Here is a 21221-nt window from a genome sequence, read left to right as displayed (position 1 = left end):
ATGCAAAACTGCGGACATTGCATGTTCTCTTCAGAGGCAAACTGATCTAACTAAGACTCACTGCTGAAAGAGACCTTAAGCCACCTCAGACTGGAGGCAGCATTCATTATCCGCTAGGCATCATACACCCTGGTGTTCAGAAAACGTGTCAGGTGTTGCACCACCAGGGTTATGCCCTGCTGTTTCAACCATGTCCAGAGGCGATGGGCCCCACCCCGCCCTGCTTGTTGCAGATCCACAAGGCAGACGTGTTCTCCGTGAACACTTTCACCAACTTACCCTTGAGAGAGAAAAGAAATGCTGTCAATGCTAGACGGATCTCCTAAGCTCCAACAAGTTGATGTGGTGCCCCAACTTTGCCAGAGACAGGTGTCCCTTCATCTCCACCTCTCCCAGATTGCGGACCCAGCCCAGAAGTGATACATCTGTCACTACTGTGAGATCTGGTTGGGGAAGGGAGAGGGGGCTGCCTCGGACCTAATCGTGGTTCGTCAACTAGCACTGCCGGTCTTAAGCAATTCCTTCAGAGATCTGAACCATGTCAGAGAGTTTCCCCATAAGTTGCGCAGACTGAAGTTTCAGGTGCACTGCAGAGCTCACATACGCCATCTGGAATGAATTACCAACATGATGCAGAGTCCCAGCAGACTCAGTCATTCTCAACGAAATCCAGTATAGAATTTCCTCAACTCACTGTTCGGGAGGATAAGCCCAAAACTGCACTATGTCCAGAACACCTTAAGTGTCTGAGAAGGAGTCGGGTGTGACTTCAGCACGTTTATAGAGATACCCAGCGAATACAGGAGGTCCGCAGTAGTCTGGAGGTGGGAGACAACAGCCTGGTGCCTTAAACAGCTATCTAGGTAGGGGGAAGACTGATACCCCTAAACTGTGAAGATGCACTGCGACCACCGCCATCTCCTTGGTGAACACATGAGGGGCGCTGATATGTCTAAAGTGGAGCACAGTGAAAGTGCTTGTGGTCTACGTTGAACTGCAGGCAACGCCTTTGGGCTGGCAGGATAGGGATTTGAAAATACTCAACCTGCAAGTCCAGCGCTTCAAAACAGTTTCATTGGAATAAGGCAGACTAGACCGAAGCCAACATGAGCATCCTGAATTTCACCTTTTTGAGGAAGAGATGGACTGTCCAGAATAGGACAGACATTTGTTCTTTTTTGTATCAGAACCTTCTCTATAGCTCCCTTGGCCAAGAGAGGTGTAACTTCCTATCGGAGTAATAACAGATGATCCTCCGCCAGCCGCTCTGGAGTTGGTGGTAAAGAAGGAAAAGAAAGAAGAGGACAGCCATCCTGAATGATCTGCAAGACCCATTTGTCTGATGTTATGGACCACCAACTGAGGAGATGATGTTGAATTCTCACTTCAACTGAACTGGCATAGTCTTGCAGAACTAAACAAGGAATGCTTGGAGGCTGCAGCCGCCTGGGTCTGGGCGGCAGACAACTTCTAGTTACCATTCCCAAGGAGGTCGGAATGTGCCGCGTCCACGTCTTCGGACAACTTGGGGAGTCTGTGCAGGACAGTGACTGGGGAATGGCTGAAAGGAGAGAAAGGCAGACTTTACGCGAGGAGTTACCAAGAGGTCCAAGGATCAAGTTGTAGTACAAGATTCCTTGATCGCTCCAATGCTGAGTCTGCCTTCTCTCTGAAGGGACTAGTACCATCAAAGGGAATGTCCATGAGGTTGGCCTGGACATCACTCGAAAAGCCATATGTTTTCAGTCAGGTGTTGCACCGTACACCGTAAGAGAACAGTCAACAAAAGCACTCTACCCAACGAGTAAGTCATTTCTAAGCCACACCCAATGGTGAACTTTGCTGAATCCCTCCCATCTTTCATTGCCTGTGAGAGCACAGCCCAGGTCTCCTCAGAGACCTGTGGCTGCACTTGAACAACCGTTTACCATAAGGTGTGCAAGAAATGGCCCGTTAAGCAAGTAAGCATTCAGTGTTCACCGACCCCAAAGCAAGGCTGGTGAAGAAAACATTCTCTTCGCAGGTGCATCCAGCCTCTTGGATTCCCTGTGAGGGGGAGCAGAAGGAATTTCGCAATGGATCACTGAAGGCTGAACCACCACGTTCTAAGGGGTAGGGGTGTTACAACTTGGATCACCCAGTGCAGGAAGATGGTTGTGTTCTATAGTCCTATTTCCAGGAGCCTGTGTGCTAGGCTTGGACCAAGTGCCTAGAAGCACATCAGTAAAGTGCCTCATTAAAGTACAAAAGGGGTTTCCGATGAGGAAGCCCAAAGTTGAAGCACTTTGGTGAAGAGATTAGTATTTACCTGCACGGAGGGTAGCTCCAGGTCAAGGACCTCCATTGCCCTCATCTCGACCAGGCCATAAGATGCCCCCTCCTCCGTACTTCAAAATGAACAGGCAAAAAATTAAACCTCCGGGTGCCAGCCAGAGTCGACACCGACCGGCATCGATCTGACTCATCAGGTATAACATTAATAATTCTCTTGATTCGGAAGCAAATGCCACCATAAAAGAAACAATCATACATTAAAAAGACACAACATAAATTAAGATAAAAGATAAGACTATTACACACCCCATTAAAAAAAGTGAAGAGTAAATCAAGAAAACCCTCACAACTTCTTACAGGACATACCATAAATATAAAACGTACTACATAGGCACAAAGAGAGCACAATTCAATCGAGTCCAGAAAGTCTAAATCTGTAAGCGGCTCGCAAAAGGCTCGTCACTGCACATAAGGTAAAAGAATTTGGCAACTGCTGTAAATACAAGAGTGCCACACTGGCATGCCTAAACTTCAAGCTCTTTAAGAGGAGACAGAGATCTTGTCTTCTTGGAAATGAAAAGAATTTACACAATACAAAATGTAACGTATCCTGTGGAGATCTAGAATCACAGCCACAGGATCCTCTGATTTGACAGGAGAATACCTGCCAGGGATGCTAATAGATATTGGAGATTATTAAATATGAAACCAGTAATTAAAAATCTATCATGAGTACTAGTGAGGGAAAAAAGGTAATGCTCCATTCCAAATACTGACTTTAACATAACAAGCCCTCACTGAGGATTTTTCTATTGCAATATTTTCACGATAAGCAGAAGTGTGTTTATGGTATAAAGTTTTTTAGGTCAAGGCTACCGTCGCACTGCGAAGCAGTGGGCGGAGCCGAAGATTTTATGATTTCAACAGTGGGGCTTTAACCCGCCTCTCTCTTCCATTGGCTAGCTTCGTAAATGGAGGCTAGCCATTGGAAGAGATGTGCGTCACTCATTTGTAGTCCCGGCTTGAGCAGATTCTGGGGCGTTTCTCTTTTTTCTAAGCCCCGCCCCTTTTTTTAGTGGTGGGCGTTACACCCTCCCTCTCACCGAGGTCCCAGTCTATTTCTCCTGTAATGTACCCTTTGCTACCTCTTGTATTTTGTTTGCTCACAATTGTCACTTTTGCCTCATGTAACTTAATGCTTTTGTAACGTGTTCACTCGTCTCATGGATAATTTCTGTTCCTATTGTGAAGCGCTCTGACGCACCGCCTGCAGTGACCTGAAGGGGCAGCCGTGCTGCCCGCGGACCCGGACGTGCTTCCCTCCAGGACCCGGATCCAGACCGGGGTTTTCCTCTTTAACAGCATTTGCTGGACATGTGTGCAACCAAGGACTGCCTCATCAGAAGTCCATCTACTACTTAAAGATGGCGCTCGAGCATAAAGCCGCTACATTGCTGATCGGATATTATATATGTCAGTGCTCCTCGAACCCTGGCAGTCGACCCTGGGTGTGTGCGCACATCTCATTCTTTGATTAAGGGCACCGCAGATTTCACAAACTAGCATGGGGCGGCCAGAAAGCACCCTCCCGCTTCACCCCGGCTTTAAACGTGGTCTGCACTTTGGCAGACCAATCCAGCGCAGCACTTTAGTGTTACCTCTCTTGCCAGACAAGACACTTTAACCCCTCTCGCAGCCACGCGCAATCTGTTAATAGGCTGCCATAATTCCGTAGTGTCTTTATCAAGCCAGATGTTGTGCGGGCCTCCAGGGCGCACCTCTGGTTGTGACCCCCCCTTGTGGCTCTGCGTATGACCCAGGCTTGATGCAGCGCCTCCAATTCACGCTTCCATCTCAGACTTTGCAGTTTTTATTCCACCAACTCATTTTATTTTAATTCCCGACAGTCTTAACCAGCAGAATCCTTCACCAGGGCGTTTTTTCCATTTTCTCCGCAGTCTGATTTGCATCCTGTGGTCCAGGGCCATGATGGCTATCGATCGGGCATCGGCTATGGAGAAAGTCCTTCGGCCTCATCAGCATGTGGTTAGCAGTACCCTCTGCTCTGGGCAGCATGGGAGCGCTTTCTGCGAGGGGCTCTGCCAGGCGGCAGCGCTGTGTATGGAGTGTGGGGCTGGGCAGCGGCTGTGAGAAGTCTGCACAAACCGAAGCAAGCAGCCGCCCTGGGCCACCGCCAGGGGCGCAGATACTTAGCACCTTCAAGGACGGCGGTGCCGAGCGCCCACGCTCGGGGCTGCCGAACGTATGCGGCCGGGGTGCGTCACATTGTGCCAGGGTTGACTAAATTATGCGGCAAGGAAAGGCAAATTATGCAGTGTAATGCATCATTCTTTGATAGTATTACTAGATTGTTTTGTCATTTTTACTCTTGGCAATACTGTCTAGGCCAAGATTTCACCTCATTACTACCATTTTTAACAACTAAAAACACAATTAAAGAACTAATAGATGACCAGTTAACCTTTGAGAAGGGTCTTTCACTGTGAGCAAACACGTTGCCACTTTTTTTTAGTAACTTTTGATCTGTTTGCGTCAGAAACGTTTTTGGTGGTTAAAATCTGCAGATGATGGGTAATTTGATAAATGTGGCAAATCCATTATCATGCAAAAAAAGCTGTGACGGCAAAGTCACATAATTCCAGTGGCCAGGCCCATACTGGGCACCATCAGCAAGCACGAATATATTGCTTTCCAAGTGGTAGATGTTGACCCATTCCCAGGGAAAGGAAAAGCTATTTTCGGTTTGGTTAAGGCAACAGTATCCTTTTACTGATGCATAGGGCATTTTTTTTAAAGCGGACAAATCAAATAAGTATTTTGGTTTGTCATCGTTTATAAAATATACAAATGTGTGCCGTGTACAAAGTACCCTTCTTAGTGGCTGGCCTAGAGGTGAGGCTAAGTCTCACGACTCACTGGCAACTTGTAAAGATGTGCATCTTCTGTTTAGAAACAGGTTTAGTTTATCCTTTGTTTTATTCTTTGAATGATCAACCCCCCCCCCCCCCTTCGCAGACAGTTCCTGCCTCTCCGGCGTTTCCAATGCCCTCCTTACAACTACGTCCCTTTCATTTCTCGCAGGGTAACTTCAAGCAAATATCAAGTTTGTCAAATGCGTGCGTGATAGAAGCAAAATGTGCATAAGGAGGCATTAAATAAAGCAGGCTCTTTAGTTTAAGCGTTGTAAAAGTTAACACACCTCACAATTTGCCGCCTCCATATGCACACCTCATTGTTTAGAAAGACGTCACCAAATTAACCATGGCGCCCTTGCAACAGCCGAAGCCTCGCTATAGCACGATTCTGTTCACTTGCTGGAGGCGCACAGATGCAGCTCTCCAAGAAAATGGTGACAAAAAAAAACAGTCAACAGAGACGCCTTGGCTGCAATGTAAGATGCATTGTAGCTACAAATAGGGAATTCTGTAGACACGGATTTGTACAAGGAAGTCCCAATGCCGTTTTCTTAAGAGGATACTACTCAGAAGATTCAAGACTCACATCGCCCCCTCCCCCGCCCCCAAAACAACCAAGGAGTGACGTGTCCGTGATGTGTAGTATGTGGGTCCCTCACAAGACTGACGGTGCCTAGAAGCTCTCTTGGAAGGTGGCGGGGCGCTCAGCAGGGTGGCTGACAGAATTTTGAAACATTCCCTCACAACTGCACAGCCTGTGAACTAATCTCATCTAACACAACACGTCGAACAGCTTCAGATAGTTGACACCTAGAAAATGGTTTTGCCACCCAGAAGCGCTACACAATGAGCATAAAAGTGGCCCCACAGCATGTTGTTTGGAATAATTGTATTAATAAATACAGGAGTGCAGAGGAAAAAATCCATGTTATTATAACAGTACAGTGTAAGTTGCAGGAGAATACACTGTTTTTTGTGTGACAGAATTCATATGACACGAGAGAAGGAAACAATCCTGCTAATAGTCACATGAGCTAAACAGTGTGGTTTTCATCTCAAAGTATAGATGTGACCTCTTCTACGTTGGTTCTGGTTAAACATCTTTTCCCAATTCTCGTGAGTCGTGGTCAATTATGGGCCAATAAACAAAGAAAAATTAACAGCTCATGACCGTATATGTTGGAAATTACATTGATGATATGACATATCATGTTACCTTTGACAAGAATACAGTAGAATATTTTTGTTTGCATATGTGTTATTATTTAACACCTTAAGAGCGTCGAACGTTCAGCGCCCAGTGCTGAACGTTCGACGAACGAATGCTGGCCCGTCGGCCAACGGTCGAGCGCAGCACTGGGGGAGGAAGTGCTCGCGACGACCGTTGGCCGACGGCTGCACTTAAGGTGTTAATGATTTTGCTTTGTTAGATCCATTTGTTTATTGGTTAAATGTTGTGAGTTAACAAACATACCATTTCAGGGCAATCTTTTGTTTTGATGGTTATGCTTTGTGCAGTGGTCAACAACTTGTGACTTTCAAGGATTTTTAGATTTTGATGTGAAACTATACTGTCACCTTAACTATAGTTTTTCAGGGAAACTCCTAGCTATTTTAACATCAGTGGCACAGTGCTTTCACTACCTGAAACATGACGCTGTTTTAAATACGTGTTATCAGTGATTTTTTAGTTTGCTTAAATGAAATATTAGTGATTGGATCAAGGCCCACCACGTGTGCGCCCAATTTCCATTGTGCAAGGCCTCCAACCTGGTCCAGGACCCAACCAACAGCGCTTCAGAAGAGGCCATACAGCCAATCACATGCACAATTACTCAATCCTTTAATCACTTCTCTTTTTTTGGGGATAAATTCAGCATTTCTTTGAACTCTTGATTTCAGACTCACACATTTGAATGTACTAAGGAGCTTGGGCTGTATGCAGGGTCCCTAGAATATGCAGCAATGGAGCATCAATTGATGTGGCAGAGTTGACTAAATTATGCGACAAGAAAGAGCAAATTATGTGGCATAATTTGGCACCATTTTTGATACTATTGCTTTATTATTTTGTAACTTTTACACATGGAAATACTGAGGGGTGTGGGTCTTAAAACCTGGATAGCAGCAGCAGCAGCAGGCAGTGTGTTGTTGCACATCTGAGGTGCCTCGGCGGAGCTGTGGTTTAATCTGCACTGGCAGCCCAGAGTGTGTGACTGAGGCCTCGGTCTCTTTTATCAATACACTTGGCTCTCGGCCCCTGCCTGGGGAGGGGCTCTGTGTGGGTAGATTTTTTTGTAGGTGGGTCTGTGTGTGGGTGGCTCTGTGTGTGTGGGTGGCTCTATGTGAATGACTGAGGGCCGGCGGGTGTGTGTGTGTGGCTCTGTGGGTGTGGCTCTGTGTGTGTGGCTCTGTGTGTGGGTGCAAATGCAATAGGTCTCGCATTTGCGAGAGATTAAGCTATTGGCATTGTAAATGACAAGGCCATTCAAAAACAAAAACATAAATAAAAATAATGTCATGAGCAATGCCAATAGCTCCAACTTTAACAATGCCAAGACCATTGCATTGTAAATGCTGGTTTATAATATTTACAACCTTGGGACTTTCTGTAACACGTGCAAGAAAAATAGCTGTCCTACCTAGAGCCTGAATAGACTCCGTTACATAACGTAGCCAGGAGGATTTTATTGCCGTGCTCCAGATAAAGGAAGTCAGAAAGGATCAGACTATTTAAATCCTTGTTTTCACTAGTCCATATTTTTGTCCAGCAGAGTAAAGGTTTAATTGCCAATTGATCCACCCAAAAGCTGGCGTGCTTTGGGAAACTTGCAGGATCAGACGCAAGAACTTATTTTTAGCTACCTTAAGCCTGTGTGCGGGGACATACCCCCATATTTCACTACCATATAATACTTTTGAGATACCTATGGATCGGTACAATTTTAGCATGATCTTGGGCACCCATGAACCCAATCTCCAAGCAAAACTGGTAATAATACCCATTGATTTATTAAAATCACATAGCTTGCCCTCTAGGAGCGATCTCCACTTTATTTGATCATCGAATAACACTCCTGGACCTTTGCTAGGGTATGTAGACCAGCTTTAAAATGTTTTTGACGAAAGACCCCGGGGACCAGCAATAAGGAAATTTGACTTTGAAAAATGTATGGACTAGCCCAACCGGTCGATTAATGCAGCAAACACATCTATTAAAATCTGTAAAACCCGAGCCGTACGGTTCATAAGCACTGCACCATCGGCATTAAGTAAAACTGGCTAAGATCTCCTACTCACTCTAAGAGAATCCGACTGGGGTGCCAAAAGTGTGGCTTCTAGACCATTAATATATATCAAGAGTACTAAAGGGGCTAAGCTAGCCGTGCCCCCACGTGTACAGTTAAAATGTTTGCTGTGCAGAGCCTATTAAGGATATAGGAACTACACTACAACCCAAAGACTCACCCCACAACATAAAATGCTATGAATGTTCTTTTGCGCTTGGTCACAGAGTAAGGGCTATACAAGTAAAATTCCAACAACAATATACATGCTTGTAACACACATGATTAGGTCACAATTGTACGCCTAAATGAATAAATAGGAAAGCATGATCAGTCCAGAGCATTGACCACAGTGCTTTTACAGGTTCAATAGCCCAGTTCACTATGTTATTAAAGAACATACAGCTTTATTTTTAATATGTTTTAACAATATACCAAGGTGTGTACCTATTCAATCTTCAAACAGGCTAGCCCATACCAGCTGTACCATGGGATACTACAGGAGATTTAATCTCAGCACAGCTACAAAAACCCAGCCTTTAGTTGCCAGACAGGAATCCATTAGAAATGCTCATAGATAGGTCACAAACCCCCTTGCTAGCAACACTCCTAAGCAGATCACTGCAAACTACAGCTGTTCCAACATATATAACCAAACTGCTATTTACACAGCGCAATCTGGAGTACTCACCTAAAGTTTGCCTCTCCTGTGACTCCACTGCTAGTGATGCATCAAAAAGGAACTGTCACCTGCAATAAAAGAATGTTGAGAGCATAAATAAAGAGATAAAAACAGCATGTAATGATATTAAACAAAGACCCAAGCAGAGTTGAAACGAAACACCAATAGCCGCTGCTGACTTCACACTGCCCATTAGGTCACCCTGCAGCTGATTAGCCCCTTTGATGCGGGTGACAAAGCCAGCTCGTCATGGGCGTTACCTGCGCTGCGTGCATGACGAGCGGGCTTTGTCACGTTACCCGCGATTTTTAAATTTCAGCGCGTAGCGGGAAAACCCGCTAGCGCGCATGCGGTTAACAACCATAATAAAATGGACTGCAGATTTTAATAACATACAACTCTAGTAGTCCGAGACTAGCATCACCTGAATCCCCACTTGCTCATCGAAAATAGATCAAATAGTTTTCATTCCACCAACCTCACAGCCACACTTACTCTTGCAGTGGACCACAAGATACAGCATTATATTTCTGAATGTTCAAAACCAAACTTGCTCTGCCTATCCTTCCACGAATGAAAACTTTCAGCCTTCCATGCGCTGCAATCAGACAAAGTAGTAGTGTGGTTTATGGGCCTCTTTCTGCGTGCATGTTAAGTTAGCATGGCTTATTAGAAGTTTAAACGCAATTTTTCCTTTTTGCTGCTTTTTGCACACAACACTGCTTAGCTGTTGTTTTGCGGAGTTAGCTTTCACGAAGGTCTATACATGAGAAAAGGGTTGTTTATCGGCTTGCGCGTGTAACACATTCTAGACACAACAATTTGGCAGCTGCAAGCCAAGTAGGATTCTGGCACCTTTATCATAGCACACTTGCCAGAATTGAACACACTTGGAAGATTCCAGGCATGCAGAGAGACTAACCGATCCGGATGTAATTTACACTTGCTGAGCGGACAGGTAAATGGGGTCCCCCTAAAAAAACTCCAGAGACCTTCTATAGTTTTATAATACATAGTTCCTAGATAGGAGTGCTTTACATAGGCGCTTTTATCACCTGTTTGCACTATCTTAGTAATATGATTCCTCCTTTTGTATTTTATGGAATTGTAACCATGCTGTCCGTATTATTATTATCCATATGTATGCTGATGTTGATGTTGATTAAAATACTGCGCTTGAGATCACGTCGATAAAATAAACATTTTAAATTTACTGTGTCTCTATTTTACTCCTGTTGTGGACTGGTATGAATGTATAACAAAAGAGTTCTCACTTCACACCCTTCCTGAGATGGTTCTAAGTTGAATGTTCTAGGTTGTCTAATCATTGGTTTCTTTGCTATAGGACGAAGATCTAATGTGACACTGATTGCTAGTCTGGTAGGGGATTTTGGGTACTAAGGTGAGTTTTGGCACACCCTAATTTACTGAGGTCCTAAGTCTCTGTGCACAGTTCGGTGCTTGCACAGAATCCCTGTTACATGGTGTGAGAAGTTGGCCTGATATATGATGCTCACTAGTTCTAGTGATCACCTTGTATCAGTCCAAACAACCCTTATGGTGATTGGTTGTAAGTCAACCTTATAGACCAGCTATCCTAGTAGCGTAGACAAAAGCAGTCTTTAGGCTAAACTCTTTATGGCATGTGAAGCCAGCTGTTTTACCACATATAACCTTTGAATACCAATTGAAAAGGACACCACACAGGTTGTTATGAAAATAAACAGTTATTTATTAACTAACATACACCTCTGAACTCTTTATGAGGTCAGAGGGCTAAGCACATGACAAACTCTTAGGAAAAATACGTTTAAGTTGCACGATTTACAATGGTGCCCTAGGGGCACGACAAACCATATACTAAGTAAGTGGAATGTGAAAGTCAATTAAAGGAATGGAGCTGTCCAGAGGTTGTAGGATCGCTGGGACCACGCTATACTAACTTGAGGTAGGTACTAGGAGGCCCACGGAGCGCGTGTGCAGAGTGTGAACTCACACGCGAGATGCATACAAACGTCTATGGACAGTAGAGTTTAAAGAAAAGGTGAGTACGGACGTTCCTGACTGATAGGACTGAAACGACAATGGAACTGGACACTAGGAGAGTCAAGCTACCCTTGAGCACCAAAATGCTCGTGTTACCTCACCCACAGGCTGCGGGTGCATAGGTGCGAAGTCGTGTCGGGTTTCCGCGTCGAAGTCTATGGAGCCTTGAAGAAAGATGCTGCAGGCGACCAGGAGGAAGATGTCCGGTGCAATCCAAGGGTGGATTGGTGAAGAGAAGAACCTGAAAGCAGAGGGGACAATGTTCAAAGTCACTAGCCAGTGACTGGAGTGGAACCAGGAGTGGAACCAGATGTCATCGTCGCGATCAGGTGAAGGTGGACGCTTGTCTCTGCAGCCACGTGGACCAGGCGGTGTCTTAGACGACCAGGATGGAGGCACGAGCTGTCCCACGCAGGCTCTCGCTGTCGGCGGTGTCGTCTCCGGATTCGGGTTCAACAGGCTTTGGCAAAGGCAACACACGCGGTGAGTGGAAACGGCGTCTGGAGTGGACCAGGAGGGTCCGGGCTGCTCCTCTTGTGGAAGGGAGCAAGGGCCAGTCTGGAGCAACCAGACCAGCAGCAAAGTTGTCGGTGGTCGTCGTCTAGGAGGTCACTAACCAGCCGGCAAGTGACCAGACAACGCGTTGAGCAGCAAACCGGCAGAAGGGCCCCACGCAGATCTCGTGGATGCTGGAGGGCTGATCTTCGATGCAGGAGCTGCTCGGGGTCGGGGCTTCTCAGTCCCCAAAGCACTTGGACGAGGATACCTCGGAAGTCGTACTGGAGCGAAGTGCTGCTTCTTTCAAGATGGCCGGTCTCACGTGTCTCGTCGCACCCACGGGTCTCAGCTCTGCTGCAGATGTGGGTTGAGGTCGGAGAGGTCTGGGAATCAGAGTCTCGTCGGGCTCTGAAGTCTGGATCCTTTGCAGGAAGACGACAAAGGGAAGTCGCGGTACGTTGATGGTGCCTGCAGATGCAGGGTGGACACTACTTGCCCACAAGGGAGATCCCTTCTGTCTTCTGTGGAGCAGAACGTCGAGGTCCAGAGTTTCTTCTTGTGAAGTTGATCAGGATAATCTAATTTGGAATGGGACCAGCTCCTACCTTTATTCAGCTAAAGGGGGCTGCACTACGTCTAGGTCCCTCCTCTGGGTGGGACCAGAAAGGGGGGTGGTTACACCCACTTTCCTTTGTCCGGTCTTGCGCCAGCTCTGGGGCTGGAGTGCCCCAGGAACTGGTTCTGACCGGTGTATGCACAGGACACCTTGTGTGCCCCAGGCATGTCTCATTCCTTTCAGCCCTGTCCTACCTAATACACAAAATCCTGTCTGGGGTGGTGCTAGCACCTCTCAAGGCAGGAAACCCTTTGTCCGAGCCTCCCTCGCTGGAAGGACTCCCAGCAGCAGGAGGTCAGACTTGTGTCTGTGGTGGCAGCATCCATTTTGTGATGCTGAGGCTAGAGTTAACTTTAACCGGGGTTCACAGTTACATACATGTCGTGTCCCTCTAGAAGGGTGGAATTCTACCTCCGTCGCCAGAATTGGCGAGGGGGTAGTATTCAAATTCGTATGACACCTTACTCGACATGTTTTGATAATGCTATACCAAAGTTAGCATTTGACCGCGAGGATCATAATGCACTTAAGAGTATATGGTATAGCGTCATCATGGAACAGCTATTAGGACTTGGTTCCGCAAGCTGCAAAACGGGCTCAGCTTATGCCAGAGCACCATCTCACATAATTCCAAGCACTCTGCCTTCAGGATTGATAAGGCCTGCCATAGGAGTGACTGATAGGAATATATGTGTCCATTTTAGGGTTAGATATAGAGATACTATATCTAAAGCAAAGGGTGATTACACTACCTTGCCCCAGCTGTCGTGCAGCCAGTTGTGTCAGATTTGGATGGCCAGCCAGGGGTGGCATAATACATGCCGTTGTCCCTGGGTACACCTATGCCCTGGATACCTAAGGTATGCTGTACAGGGACTGATAAGGTGGCCCAGTACCAATTGGTAAATGCACCTAAGGTACATGCTTGTCAATTTAGAGAGAACAGCTAGGCTGTGGGTCTGATTAGCAGGCCCACAGCCAGGGAAAGTCGTAAACCAGTGAAGCAAAAAGCAAAAATCGGGGGCGACCATAGGATTGTAGACCCTACTCTCCTACACATGGCGCCACCAACGAGTGTGGTCTTATTGTGCTTATATAAGTCTACAAAACCCTCACTATCGTTTCCGGTTGATGATAGCGACGGATAAAAAACCTACCTATGTTTGCATAGGTTGTTACAAGCTTGAACATTCTCGAAAGGTTTCTTCTTTGAATTACTACCCAGTTGTGCATTATAGTATTGTACTTCTCTGTTACTGTTTCGATATGGCTGCGGTAGATATCCCGGCACATAGTCGTGTAGCTGTGCGTAATCATTTGCAGGAATACCTTGTTTTTCTGGAGGGACAGGCGGTGGTGTTTGTAGTCTTTGCTGACGTGGCGTACCCATTTGAGTTGTACTACTCATGGGTCTCATTACCCGCGGTGGATGCTAATTCTGGTGTTTTTCACACTTACACACCCGCTGATGCTCCTGCAGTGAACGCTCCATATAGGACTGTAGAAATTCCAATTTCTGTTTGGCAGCATGCCGTTTGGTTTAATGGCGCCCTCCCACACATTGTTACAGCGGTCAGACAAGGACCGTTGTCCATTCCAGGCGCTACTTGGCCTGTGTTGGCTGCTTACACCCCGCATCCTCAGGTGGGTGCTTTGACAGCCCAACAACTGCGACCCCTATATGCCACTTTGGTTGCAGTTATTCAAGGTCTGGTTCACTACATTACTCGCAACCTCCCGGGTGGTGCAGCGAATCCAGTTGGCGGTGGCGCAATCAAACTTAGTCTTGTCATGGTTAATGCGGTCATGGACAAGTGTCCAAGATAAGGAAGAAATGCCTTTTTGGCTTGCCGAGAAATTTGACCAACTGGAAGCAGTGTTCCCAAATACTAATCCTGTTGAGAAACACAGGATTCACACAGTGAGTTTGCAGAAAGACTTGGTGCCTGATGTGACTGAGTGTACAACTTGGGGAGTGATTTTTACGGCAGTCTATACTAGGTGCTTTGGCACCCAGTCAATGACTATTTTGCCCACTGTGATCAAGCGTGTTCAGGATGAGCACGGACCAGAGGCAGCAGTGGAGTTGGGTATGCGCCTCGTGGGAGCGTTTGATAAGGTACGTGATCTCGTCCTTGCTAATGTCAAGGGGGATGCTGTAAGTTTCCAGGTCGCTAATGCTCTTCGCGAGGTCCCAGACGCCGATAAACCCAGTCATTTGCCGAAAATGATTATGGAGGCTTATAAGACCGTGGGCCGTAATAGTTTAGGTGTTAAGCCTTTCGCGAAGAAAGAAGCAACAGAAAACTCAGCAAGGGTCGTCTGATGAAAAGAACCGCCCGAAAGTTCAGAAACAAAATTGGAGTAAGAACAAAAAACAGGGGAAGAATTAACGACGTGGGTGACAGACTGATTCCCAACGTGGACCGCAGACAGGCTTTGTTTACAGCAGCCAACGCCGGGATGGCTATGGCACATGCCGGCCTGTCAGCTACTGTATCTCTCCTTCAACAACGATACTGGTGGCGGGGTTTGTATAAACAGACGCGTGATTGTCCTTCAATGTGGCATTTGTCAGCAAATTAAGCCGCCTTCTGCTGCACGCCCGCCCCAAACTCAGTTGTACACATCTAATCAGACCCCCCAGGATATTGCGGCATAGATTTGCAAATTTAGCGGCACAAAAATTGAAATTTAGCGGCACAAAAATGAAAATTTTGCGGCAATATTGCGGCACTTTATTTTACTCGTAATCATTACTTTTCAGCCTTAAATCAATGGAGCCTGTTTTTGCAGAGTATTCCACTTTGAAAAAGGCATGTTTAAAGGTTCTGCAGCTTTAGGGATGCACAGCTTCAATTATATCCTCATGGAAGTGGGCCTTATGTCACTGGAGTGTTCTAGTGCCCATGTATGCACCCCTGCCGGGGCACAACGGCCTCCCGCATTCGTGAGGAATGACACCTCTTCCTCAGGCACCCTAGGGCGCAGGATCGCAGTGGGTGGAGAAATTCCAGACCCCCTCCTGGGAGTAAGTGTTCGACATTGTTCAGTATTCCGTCCATCATTTTTTCTTTTTGCGGGCAGAAAGTGTGTCAGGCTTAAAGCGTGGTACACAACGTGCCATGCAGAGAGTGTGCTTGGTTTAAAGAGTGTCAGAAATCACGCATGTCATGGCGAAAGCGTGCTGTGCGTATAGTGCGCCAGACATAACGTGTGCCAGGCAAGAGGTGTGCCAGGCTTAAAGTGCGCCAGACATAATGCCATACATAATGTATGCCAGGCAGCAGGTGTGCCACGCTTAGAGAGATGATATGTGCCATGCAGAATGTAGTGTGGCAGGCTTAAGGTGCGCCTGCCAGACATAACGTGTGCCAGGCTTAAAGTGTGCTCAGCATAAAGTGCACCCCCAGGATAAGTTACACCAGATATAAGGTGTACCTCCCGGAAAAGGATGAGACCCTGGAATAAAAGCTGGAAGAAATGAAGGCAGATTATAAAGGAGAAGGGGAAGACGGGGGCAGTGAGAAGGATGTATGAATTCTGGTACCTGTGCTCTTGGTTTTAAAAAAGAACACAGCCACACGCTCCTTGCCGTTCCCAATTGCATCTCTACCAAGACAACACATAATCCTCCTGGTGCAATCTAGCCGTGGAAAAGAAGCCGATTTTGGCTTTTGTCGGCAGAGGTAATGCATGATTTTCAGTGTAATTAAGCGTTCATCACCTTCTGCGATGTAAATGTAAATGTATAGGCATTTATATAGCGCACTACTTACCCGTAGGGTCCCAAGGCGCTTCGACCGCTGCGAAACCCTTCCTGGCTTCCCTGAGAGATGGTCCCTTAATGGGTATCTCCAGGGTGAGACCAGGCATCCCCGGCGGTCTGGTGGGGCCGTTAGTGAAGATGAGGCAAGCTAATGCCCAGAGTTGCCGAGTGTGATCGCTGATCAGAGTGGGCACCGAGGCGAGAGAATTATCGAGTCCGCTGACCCTGGTCCAGAAAACTGCCGCGCCGGGAATCGAACCCTGGTCCCGGGCCGTCCTCTGCTCTCGGGTCTGCCGCCTCTAATAACAAATTGGGTTTCACAGAAATAATGGGTGAAAACGATTTTAGTGTCAGTAGTTGCTTTCTGTTTGCACAGTTTAATAACCAAATTATAGTTTGTAGAAATTTGAGATGGAAAGAGTGAGCGTAACTAGAGATCAGGCACAAAATCCCTCTTCCGTGCTCCCTGAGGCCCCACACTCCTCCTTATCTCCGTCTTCCCTGAGGCCCGCCAGCTCTTTCTGTCCTCCCTGTCTCCTCCTCCCTCCTGTCCCCTCAGGTTCACTTCTCTCTGTCCTCCCTGCGGCCTCTCTCTTTCTGTGCTCCCTCTCTCTTCCTCCCGCCTCAAATGTGTTTGCGAAGCCAGGGATGGTGTTTATATGACCGCGAGGGTGAAATGGAAACTACACTTGCGTGCGGGTGTTGCTCCAGCCCATAACTGACAGGCACTTCCCTGCACATTTTCACATTCTTTCGAAATAAACTGCGTCATGAAAAACATGTCCCCTATAACTTTTTAATCTTCTTTCAGATTGCATGTCCCAAATTTCGCGGCCAGTTTTGTAAAAAGCGCTGCCTTTTTACAAAACTGCCGATTTCGCGATTTTTTTGCAAATCGCGAAATCCTTGAGGGTCTGTCTAATAAGCCACTTGCCTGTGTTTATTTAGATCACTGCAGTCCTTTCTCCTCTGATACTGCATATGAGTACATCTTCGTAGAAGTTGACTCTTGCACGCGCTTTATGTGGGTGTGGCCTCAAAGGAGCGCTGATGCCAGAACTGTCATAAGAGACTTGCGTGTCTTTTTGGGAATTTTTGCATGTGGCACCTTCCATTCGGACCAGGGTCCAGCGTTCGCCACTAAGGCATACAAGGATGCCATGGGTTCATTGGGGGTCCAAGTCAAATTTTCGTCTCCATACAGGCCTGAGGGCAATAGTGTTGTGGAGCGGGTAAATCGTGATTTAAAGCAATCATTGACAGCGAAGGTGTTAGGTGCTGGCAGAGAATGGCTCACCCACTTGAATAGCGTACAATGTGCACTTAATAATCTCACTAGCAGGTCTCTGGGTGGGCGGACCCCATACGAAATGCTCTTTGGCATCAAGATGTTTGTTTCCGGACCTTGATGGTCTAGACAGGGTGGTGGGAGCCGGCCGCGTCCTTTGACGTAGATGAACATTAATGTTTTGCAGAACCTACAAGAGACCAGAGACAGTCTTGCAAAGGAACACTTGCCCTCCACATCTGAAGCTGCGTTGCAGATTCCGGTAGTCGGCTGGCTACCCCAGGTTGGAGAACTGGTCCAAGAAAAAAGTATTTGGTCCTTCCTATCGGGTTCCAGTTGCCGTGCTTGGTGTGCAGGGTACAAGAACAGTCATTTTACCTACTCTTCCTGGGCGAAAGGGGAACAGGTACATTTCGATTGACCATGTCAAACCACACAGGGTGGCCGATACTGTATAGTAGGACGCCTGCGGTTTCGTTTCCAGCAATGGTGCGACACACTGTTTTGGCCCCGGATCTTGCTATCGGCCTGATGTTGCTATTGAAATGAGTCCACTTCCGAATCCTATATTGAATCTACCTGCTGGTGATCCTCTTAATGACACTGAATATAACTAACCAACTGATTTATCTATGCCTGATTTGGAGACCCGTGTGGCTAATCAATCCCGTTTTTCATTTGACACGGGCTCATCCACATCAAAGACCCCTTCAAAAGTTTCAATTTTTGTTACCTGGTTTAAAAACCATTTTTTGATCCCATCTTGGATTTACATTTGGATGGTGCCGATTGCAATTTTTTTTGTTAATGTCCATAGTATTGATAGTATCTTTTTTTGTTTTATCAATGGACACTATGTTGAAGAAGAACGTCAATTAGAGTGATTGATGGAACTTTGGCTCTCCACTCCTCCTCGCACATCATGAAGAGGGACCAGACTTCTGTTAATATAACTGCTTGGCCCGTTTTAGATGGGATGCTCTAAGGTTCCAGATTCATGGTCCCACAGAGGTTATTAATGTTCCCAATGTACTCAGTGTTTCTATGGGGGATGTGGTTAAACAAAATATTCGCTCTGACGATTGGGATGTCAAAGCAGTTGAAGCTTTATTTACGGATTTTAAATATTATGCTGCCTTCGATGCTGAAGATGTATACTTAAAGTCTGCAGATAATGGCGATTTGTACTGTTACCAACATTTTGGCAATCGCTTTCTGCATAAGACTAGCTCATTCAGAAGCATGGTTAATTTCACACAGTGGGAACATTGTCCCGCACCAGTAGAAGGCAGCTCCAAAACGTTTCTGAAAAAGTTTTCCTATTTTACGGATTTTAATCAATCCAACCCAAATGCATTTTATTTTAAATTGACTGGAGATTCATTTTCCAAGGTTAGACTTACCCACACCAAATTACTTTATTCGAGGTCCTTTATTGACCAGTTGGCTGTTGGGGCTAAGAATCTGTGGAGAGATACTATTGATCTTAAATCTATTTGGGGATCTAAAAGTTGGCAAGGCACTGAGGCTTTGCATCGTGCATGTCTAATCCCAAACCATATGTTTTTTTCTGAATGATACCATTTCACAAACCACATGCTTTGGATTGGCTACTAAAAAATTAAATGCTCCTTCGTTTCCTGATTTGGGTGAATTCCCCTATTGGAATAATTTTACCAGTACACCCCTGAGTGAAATACAGGCACTGTTTAGTAATTCCTCTTTTAATGTTTCCAGCATTAATCCCGAAGGCTGGTTGCTATGGCAAAAAAGTGCAGATTCCTGCCAGAACTGCTTTCTGGGTCTGACCCCTGGCTATACGGCGGTTAGAGTTGATCCCCGTTTTCAGACTCACCATTCAGTCACCACCTATTCTGTAAGCAAGTTTTGCCAGAGTTGGCTCAGACATTCATCCTTGGCGTCTGTTAAGTCCATTTGTCCAAACTCACTGAAACTGTCGATATACATGATTTTGTGAATGGCCCTGCGGGTGGGAGATCGAAAAGATGGATATATGCTGCTTACAATGAAGTTTGGAAACTATCTCAAACTGAAGCTGATTCTAGGCTTAGGGCTATAGATCAAGCCAATTTAGAAAAAGTGCTTGCTGTTGTAGACAATAGCATTATCACCCTTTCTTCCCACATTTACACTATAGATAATATTGTGTCGTCTGTGGTTGATATTGTACAAGCAGATGTTGCAGTGTTATATCATGGGCAAAATCAATTGCATTCTGTGATGCAGTTTGCCTGGACTTTGTAGACGTTGAAGAATAGTTGCGTTCCATGGGATTACATAAACACAAGCTTGTTATTTTTCTGCCTTTTAATTTGACTTTGAAACAGCAATTTAGGTAAATGAAAGATGCCACGTTTTCCCTATTGCATATTGAAAAATTAGAACCATTGCCTTTTTCTGTAGCAGAGGCAAATTCGGCTGTTTGGCTTATCCACGTGTTAATAACCTTACCATTCTCGCTTTTCAAATTCGAAAATTGCATGAAACACTATGCTATAGGCAGATTTGAGCCCCTGGGTGGAGCATATCTTCATGAAGTTTACAATCTCCCATTCACTTAGATGTTTGAGGGATGGTAAAGAAGTATTTTTGAATGGTGAATATTGCGTCTCTACACCAGATCATTCATTAATATGCAGAAATCTTCAGTTGCACGGCTCGTGTAATGTGCTTGCACCAAATTTAGCTTGTGTTTTGAAAGGCACTCCAGTCCCGGCCATTACACCTACATTCACACTGTTTGCTAAATGGTAGTTATTTATTATTAAATAATGAAGTATGTTGTGGGATGCACGCCGGTATTACACGGACCTGCCCTTGAACGTCAGTGCTTTGATCCACACAATCTTGAATGCCTCGTCGACTACTGGCTTGGCTCATTTTTTTCAAGTAGTATGCTCTGGCCTTGTTACCCCGTTTCAGACTATATTCGGTGTGATCCTTGCATTTTTTCATTCTATTTTTTTCGAGTGTCTTTGGAGGTTTCCCCTTGCTCCTGGCTTTGGGCGCCGGCATTCAGCTTTTATTTTGTTTATTGCAAAATGGATGCACAATATGTGCCCCTCGACGTACAGTCCCACCTGCTCCACCTGCATGACCGGATGCTAGAATATTATGGTGTGCTGCCTTTAGCGACTAAGTGTGGCGTATCCTTCCGGTTCTCTTTCTTCATTTGCGTGCAGCCTGTTTTCCATCGCCTGGATTGTGGATTCGATTGGGCCCTGGATTTGTGTTTCTGCAACACGGTCTCCTGATCTGGATTTTAATCTACTAATGAGTCCCTTAGTTGCTCATGAAATAGACTGTTCTAGTTCCGGGATTATGGCTTTCGACGCGGTACATGGGGTTCTAGGTAATTGGAACATTTGGATTGCGGCCAATGAATTTCTGGATCGCAGTTGTCTTGAAGTAAGCCCGAGTTGTAATCTGATGATGCTAGAGTCTCCGGCATTCGAGGAACATGAATGTTATTTTCCTTTGCTTAATTGGATGGCTGAATTGTTCATGGATGACAACGACTTCTTGTTGGAAGCAGTTGCCACGTTTAGTGCTTACACGTTGTTGGACTGAAGTATTAACTAATTTTTTTGCTTCATAGACACGTGCTGGAATATTTTTTATTTTTTGTCTTGCTTTTTTCATTACATATCAGAGGTATCTTCACACACCACAGCCACGTGTGTTTGAAAAAGATCTCAAATCAGTGAATACAATCCTAAATTTCAAGTTTGGCAAACTTACTGAACTTGGTTCTGTCTCCCTCAAACGTGAACTCTATGTTTATAATGTTTGCCCTGAGTGCAG

The 21221-nt window shown here is 45.8% G+C and overlaps 1 protein-coding gene across 1 annotated transcript in view; it reads right to left on the bottom strand.

Annotated features, from left to right (window-relative positions):
- Positions 1-21221, bottom strand: part of SRCAP (Snf2 related CREBBP activator protein) — a 1720489-nt gene that overhangs the window by 1619254 nt on the left and 80014 nt on the right. Inside the window, exon 2 of the mRNA XM_086931673.1 lies at positions 9189-9247. The gene's annotated coding sequence lies outside the window, so the exon portion shown is untranslated. The remainder of the gene's footprint in view (positions 1-9188; positions 9248-21221) is intronic.

This window comes from Lissotriton vulgaris, chromosome 7 (genome assembly GCF_964263255.1).
Source record: "Lissotriton vulgaris chromosome 7, aLisVul1.2, whole genome shotgun sequence".
Taxonomy (NCBI): domain Eukaryota; kingdom Metazoa; phylum Chordata; class Amphibia; order Caudata; family Salamandridae; genus Lissotriton; species Lissotriton vulgaris.
Note: the sequence above shows the minus strand (reverse complement) of the source record. Positions and strands in the feature narration are given on the sequence as shown.